This window comes from Phyllostomus hastatus, unplaced genomic scaffold, assembly GCF_019186645.2.
Source record: "Phyllostomus hastatus isolate PE091 unplaced genomic scaffold, TTU_PhHast_1.1 phas_contig_38, whole genome shotgun sequence".
Lineage (NCBI taxonomy): Eukaryota > Metazoa > Chordata > Mammalia > Chiroptera > Phyllostomidae > Phyllostomus > Phyllostomus hastatus.
In genome coordinates this window covers 24,684,644-24,692,092 of record NW_025333869.1, presented here as the reverse complement: position 1 = coordinate 24,692,092, position 7,449 = coordinate 24,684,644, and positions in this window count along the sequence as shown.

Genomic DNA, 7,449 nt, shown 5'->3' with positions numbered 1-7,449 from the left:
AGAAAAAGACCAGTAAACAGATATGGAATACACACAGTGCCATAACCCCATGACTCTGGTCCGTACAGGCTGCTGTGGAAGCCAAGGGGGCTTGGAGGAGGGGATGTAGAGAGGACGACAGACAAAAATTTTCCTAGAGAAGGTGAGCCTGTGCCTGAGTAGGCCCGGGGAATCAGCCAAGCAAAGATGGGAAGACGCCAAATAAGCCTTCCAAGTGCAGGGAACAGCATGTGCAAAGGCAGGGCTGCATTTGTGGAACTCCAAGTGGTTTGGTACAGCTGAGCACAGGGTGTAAACAGGGGAGTGGTGAGCCCTCTCAGGAGAAGGAAGCAGGAGCCAGATTGTGTTGAGCCTCGCTGACTGTGCTCCGCTTTCCTTCCAGGGAGCTTTTCTCTGACACAGCCAAGGGTACACCTAAGAAAGAGGCCAAGAATCCTGACTTTCACAGCAAATAGCTTAGAAAGCAGGCTCCTCAGGGCCTGGAAAGGCGAGGTCCATCGGCTGCCGTCAGGCAGCAGACTCCATCTCTGCAGGCCACTAGGTGGTGAACGGTGTTTTCGCTCTGACTAGAAACTAAGTATTTACAGATTCATATTTTTTTACTTAACTGGAGGGAAAGGCAGATGTCCTGAGCTCAGAATTACTGAAGGAACCTCCCTTCTGGGCTCTGAGTCAAAAGCCAGAATAAGAGGCAGCCTAAAGTAATCAAATGTAAAGTGTGTGGACATTGTGGGGAGAAGTTTTCCCCACTACATGGTTCCTCCCCTCCCTTCCCTGGCCCTGAGAGCCTGAAGCAGACTCCCACGCCCTTTCGCCCCTCCTTATTCTCAGAAATCTTCAGGCGTATGTTACAAGATAAACCACACAAGCACGGGCATTCATTTGTTTAGCAAACCCAAAGGTCATGTTTTGAGGCTGTCAAAGTCAGACTCTACCCACTTAACTTTCAGCAGAGTGTCCAAAACACAGTCAATCTGGAATATCCTGTGCAGCCAGGGTGGCTGAACTCTCAAACACACACACACTGCCTGGGGGACACCCTAGGACTTTGCTGTCCCGGACCAGTGTCATCACCCACAGAAGACTCGAGGCTCATTCTGTGATCCCATTTCAACAAGCCCAAGACTTGTTGGCCTCATTCTTAGGTGTGCCCTCGCTGTGTCACTAGCACTCCTGGTCGTGAAAAAGAAAATCAGACTCTCCTGGCCAACCTGAGGTCGAGCTGGAGTACCAGGTGCTATGGCTGAGACCTGTGGACTCAGGAGTCAGGAAGAAAGCAGGACCTGGTCCCCATGCCATCTCTCAGCACAGAGGAGTATCCATTCCCAGAGCTAGAAGCAGAAGGGGGGATGGAGGATCTAGGAGGAAGGCAGAGCCTTGCCGTCTGCAAGCACAAGCCCTGACCCCACCTGCAGTTAAGCCTTACCTAGGATGCTGCCAGCCAAGCGGAGTGTCCTCACCAGACAAATGGGAAAATGGAGGCCTACCTGAGAGTTCTGCAGGTCCTCATGACCCTGGGAATCATCAAGTCCAAGGACAGAATCCCCCATTCTGAACCTTTGCAGCCTCTTTTGAGTCCTACTGGCTCTGTGGCAAATAAGCTTTCCATCAAAAAGAGGCTCCTGGAAGATGACAATTTAATACTCTTAGATCTAAAAGCTGCAAAGGGGGTGGGAAAGGCTTCTATAATGTAGGCCTGAGTGATCGTGAGGGTCTGGGCTCAGAACCCACACCTCTCATTTTGGCATAGAGGGCCTCAGCATAGGTACAAGTTCTATCCAGGTACTGAGAACCCTAATAATACTCATCATGGTTAATATATAGTGAGGAGTTACAATATCTGGGGCACTTTTCACACATGATGTCTTTTCCTCAATGACAGAAGATAGGAGAAAGGCCATGTAGGGCAGAGGAAGCCCCCAAGAGACGGCAGGAAGGAATCCTATAGCCCAAGAGCTGAAGGGGCCTTAGCAGCCGTATTGGTGTGGGCTAGGACTGCCGTTAACAGCCTGCTGCAGCTGCCCTAACAACGCACCACAGCCTGAGTGGCTTAAACCACAGAAACTTCGTTGTCTCTCAGTTCTGGAGGCTGGCGGTCCAAGATCAAGATGTTGACGTGTTGGTTCCTGCTGAATGCTAAGGAAAGTGACCTTCTCCAGGCCTTTTTCCTTGGCTTATAGATGACCATCTTCTCCCGATGCCTTTTTACATCATTTCTTCTCTGTGTCTCTGTGTCTAAATTTCCCCTTTTTATAAGGATGCCATCATATTGGATCAGGACTCACTCTACTGAGCTCATTCTAATGTGATTACCTCTGTCAATATCTATCTCTGAATAAGGTCACATTCTAAGGCACTGGGGTTAGTTAGTACTTCAACGTGTGAACTTCGGGAAAGGACACAACTCCAGCTGTAACAGTGATGTCTAACCAGACTTTCTCCTTTGATTAAGTGAGGGTATTAAAGCCTCGGGTGAGAAGGTGATGTGCACAGGGTCACACAGCAAAATGAAAAAAAACTAAGACTAGAACCCAGGTCTTTTGGGGCCCCAAGCCCTGAGCAGACTTCCCCGGAGCAGTACCATGGCCTGCTTTTGCAAGCCCCTTCTCCAAGAAGGGAATCCCTGAGCCTGGACAAGTCTCTTTACCGACCTGAGTGAGGACACCTTAAAACTCTCTTATAAACCAATATTTAGCAAAATACTCTAAAATTTCAGAGTGGAGGGAGCCCTACTAATGGAGCTTAATATAAGCACTGAGTTTTATGTTTCAGGGTCAGGCCTCTCATTAGGCAGATATGTCGTGTGTGTCACCCAGAACTTTGCTCCTTACTCGCAGCCCTCCAGCCATGAGTCAGCCAGAACATGGCTGGGTGGTGTTGGCTTCTCACATACTCTCTCTGACTGTTCACTCTCTCTCAACCTGCCTCTGCCTAAAAGCTGGCATCTGGCCTCCATACCTGGCCAGAAGGCTGGTAGGTCTCCCTTTTGCAATCTGTTTTGAGAACTCGCTAAGAAGTTTCTTTTGAAAGCCTCATGCAACTTGTAAGAGCAACAGGGGTTTAAGAGCAGCTTAAGAAACAAGGAGGCAAAAATTGAGATTGAATATAGCACTGAAGTGTGGGTGACTCCAAACCACAGATGAGTTGATAGGCTGTGGGGAAGGAAGTGAAAAGTTCACCTTGTCCTTCCCTGTAATAGAGGGCTGTTGGTTTTGCAGAGGTTTGCTTTCAAAAAAAAAAATTCATTCAATAAAAATAGCTTGGTGGGACAATGTATTCTAGCATTCATGGAAATAAAAACTCAGAACCACATCATAGGATGTTCTGCTCCAAGCTTGGCCCTGGGTCCACAGGCAGCTCCCTGCTCCGTCTGGTTTGCGCTGCAGCCCTGGCGGCCCTCGCCCTGTCCCAGGTGGGGTCGGGCGTTCAGGGAGGAAGGGAGGAGGTGCTTCAGAGGCATCAGCTGTTTCCCTTTGTCTGAGCCAAGACCCTGGCCTCAGCCAGCAACTCAGCTTTGTCCTCTGAGTCTGCCTTCTGAATGTGAAAAGTTTCCATTACAGAGGGTCAATTCAGGAAGCCGAGGTTAGAAGCAAATGGTCTTATTTGAAAATGGTGTAGGCCAGGGAGGCCTCAGGCTTCCTGCATTGATTGCTCTCCCAGGGCCTGGGACCAGCCCAGCAGGTTCAGGATGTGAAAGTGGGGACTGAGGTTAGGAAAAAGAATAAAAGGCTGGGACCAGAACACACCCAGCAGAGGGCCACGTGCAGTGTTCCTCTGTAGGGTTTCCTGTGGGTACTCAGAACATTGTGTTCTGGCTGGGAACTTACCCGGCTGAGCCACCTCCGGATGCCGCCCCTGGGTCCTAGTGCTGTCTCACCCACCCTCCCCCTTGCTCGCCTGCACCTGCATGAAGCCTACTGTAGGACCCCAGGAGGCCACTTCCATTTTGTCCTCCCTACTGAGTGAGACCCCCAGTGACCAGACTGTGAGCCCTTACCTTCTGATTCATCCTGCATTTCTGAAGCATCCTCAGTGCGCTTGGCACTGTCACACAGTAGCAACTCATGTCCCCATGACAAAACACCCTCAGATGACAAAAAACATGCTCTGGGAAAGTGGGAGGAACAACCAAGGTCAGTATCCAGGTTTTTGAGCCAGGTGTCCTGACACTTTAGGGATAACTGATTTGAGATATCACTTCACATCCTTGAAATGAATGTAAGCCCTTGCCTTCCAAGTTTCTCTCCAGATGAATTTGAGAATAAGGTGCTTTCTTAATGAATTCTCAAAATGGCTAAAAGCTCAGGCCTGTGGTGCTGAGCTGTCCAGAGGAGCCATGGCCCTGATCACTGGCCTGTCCAGACCATGGCAAGCCCCGTGACCATGTCTCCTGTGCATGAGCTCCCTGGAACTGTCACCAGGAGCCTTCTTGCAGGACCCCACCAGGCCCCAGATTGTCCTGTGCCCATGAGGGTCCCTCAACTCAGAGATATATGTGAGGTCCCAGCTCAAGCAGCCAAGAGTCAATGAGCCAGCCGTGAGGGAGAGAGGACTTAGGAGAATATGGAGGCTCTCTGATTAGAAGAGATTTTTGTGGTTTTTTGAAGTGGATTCTGGACTATAAATCCCTCTACTAGACTGTGAGCCTCTCTTTCCAAGTTCTCTTTATACCCTGTGTGTGTGCTGGTCCTTCACAAACAGTTGCTGGGTGACCTGAATGAAAGTCACTCACTGGAAGACCTTGCCCTTAGCTGTAGTTCACAGGCCACTCAACAAATGCATACTGAGCACCTACTAAGCATTCCCTGGGATAATGGGCACACAATTGCTAAAAACGAATACACAAAGCAAAAGCACCCATGGTGACTGCCCCTTCTAGAGATCATGGTCCAGTAGAAACAAAGGCATTCAGTAAGCAAGAACAATCCCAAGGTCCACGGTCATCCTAGGGGAAGTCCAGGGTGCTATGGGTGAGCGCAGGGCAGAGACCTAATGTAGGCCCAGCAAAGTTCTTAAGGAAGAGACCTTTCAACTGTGACCCAGTAGGAATTAGCCAGATGGAGGAGCTTGGGAAAAGGAAAAGGTAATGGTGCTTGTGACAACCAGAAATTTAGCAGGCAGGAGGCTCATTGACAGAACTAAGAAAAGTCTTTTAAGTCTTCCTGAACTCCACCAACAGGAAATCCAGTTCTCTCTCCAGGGGAGAGCCTAGGCATTGTTATTATCAGTAAGAAAGAATCCTACTGCTTCTCTGGGGCCTTCCCCCAGGCCCCAGGCCCAGGCTCCATTCCTGGGGAAACCAGAGGAATCCTAAAAGTTGACTGGGACCCTTCTTGAGGCAGGAAGGAGGAAGGCCATGGGTGTGGCCAGAAGGAGCAGGTACTGGTCCAGTCACTGGGACCCTGGACTGACATCCTGGGCAAATCACTGTCCTCCTCTCTCTGGACTTCAAGTTTCATGCTTCATATATTCTCAGTATTTAGCCTGACACTCGGACCTTCCTGAACTAACAAATGACTGCAGTCTCCACCTGTTCCTTCTGACGTTCAGATTCTGGGTCGAAGACCCACAGTCAGCCCTGCCCAGGATTCTGCAGGCAATATAAAGGAAGGAACAGGGTACCCAGCACGCCCACAACAAATGTTTGTGGAATAAGTGAGTGAACAAACAAACGTTCTGACCTCCATCACCCCTACCCTGTGCAGTCATTATCACCCAGTAAGGAAGAATGAGAAAGGACTAAGACGGCAGAGTCTGAAAATCAGTGCGCATCCTCACACAGCACTCCCCACCTGATCAGCCCCAACCCTGCCGATGCCCTGCCGATGCCCTGCCTCACTCCTGTGAACATCCAGAACTCAGCAGAGCTGGAAATGGACAAGTGCTCCGTGGGCCGCCATACTCCCTGCTTGCCCTGAATCAGGCACTATAGTAAGGGCAAGAGTTCCCAGCTTGGGCACACCCTCAAATGCATTTTCCCTCTCCTGTGGGTTTCCAGACTAGCCCGCAGAAGCCTGATTCATCCACAACCGCACTGAAACATAGAATTAATTCTGGCTATACCCTGGGTGAGCTAGGCCATTATGGCAACCAAACTACCACTTACAGCATTATTTTGATGGGAAAATGTGTTCTGAGCTCCAAGCAACTAAATCATAAGTGGGACACAGGCACACCCAGGTTCGAAGCCCAGTTTTCCTAACACTTCCTAACCATGTGGTCACAGGCAGGTCCCCTGCCCATCCTCCTCAGCCTCAGTTTCCTGCTTTGTAAAAGAATACCTCTTTTTAGAAGGTCATAGTGCAGACCAAACAGATGCCTGTGAAAGTGCCTGTGGCACATGCTTCCCTCCTTCCTTTCATCCGGGCTTTTGTGAAAAGACCTGGAGACAAGACTCCAAGCACAGTCCCTTCAAAGAGGGTCCTTATCCTGCTTGCATGGGGGCAGTAGTACTGCTGAACTTAGGCTCAGAACAAGTGTTTATGAGATAAATGAGCTGCTGTTTCAGAAATCACAGAACATTCCTCATCTTTGACCTTCTCCAGTCTTTCACTGGTTTATCTGAGCCAAGAAACTTCTGTCCCCGCTTAGCTCCCTCTCCCCCAATCTCTCCTTGAACAGCATTGTTCAGGCTTCCTTTGCTCCTGGTCCTGAGAAGGGGCTTTGCCTCCGGAAGAAGGCAGAAACCCTGACCTTTCAACCCAGGACTGGATGAGAGCCCAGAAGAGCAAGCAGGAGGGGTGCAGAGCCCCAGGCGGGTGCACCACCTCAGCCAGAAGAAGGCGAACCTCCTCTGCGGGCTTTGGCTTCAGCCCCTCCTTGCTCTGTTTGTTTCCAACTGCAGCCAGAACGGCTTGTACCCAAAGGATGGTGAAATGGCCAAGGAATCCGTAGGGTCCTAAAGGTCCACCCCACTCCTTTCTTAGTCCTTGTTCCCAAAAGTCAGGGTCCCTGGTCTTGGGTTTCTTGTCCCTGCTCATCCATGGTCACTGGCACTGTGGTCAGTCACCTTGAATGGGCCTCCCCACACTGCGCCACACTCCCCTTATTCTCTCTCCACCTGACGCCGCTGTCTCCATGGTATCCCCTACTTTTCCACATCCCGAACCACAGAGCCCCCTCAGACCCTTCCTCCTCCTTTCCAGGTCCCCGAAGTGCCCCTCACTCCACAGTACTTCTCCCTGGGTCTCTACTTCCCCACCCCAGCTCATCTCCTTACCCATCCCCCAATCCTGCAGTAACAAAAACACAAACTCAAACTCTTGTGAAAGTAATCTGAGGTCAGGGTGAAAACCCAACAGTGCAGAAAGTGTAAAATGAAAAAGTAAAAGCTCCCCTCCCGTCTATCCCCCAGAGATAACCTCCGTGAACAGTTTTTCCTCTATCCTCCTCGATGTTTTCTCTGCACATGGAAGGGTGTGTCTGCAGGGAAGGATCCTCTGTTTTTTC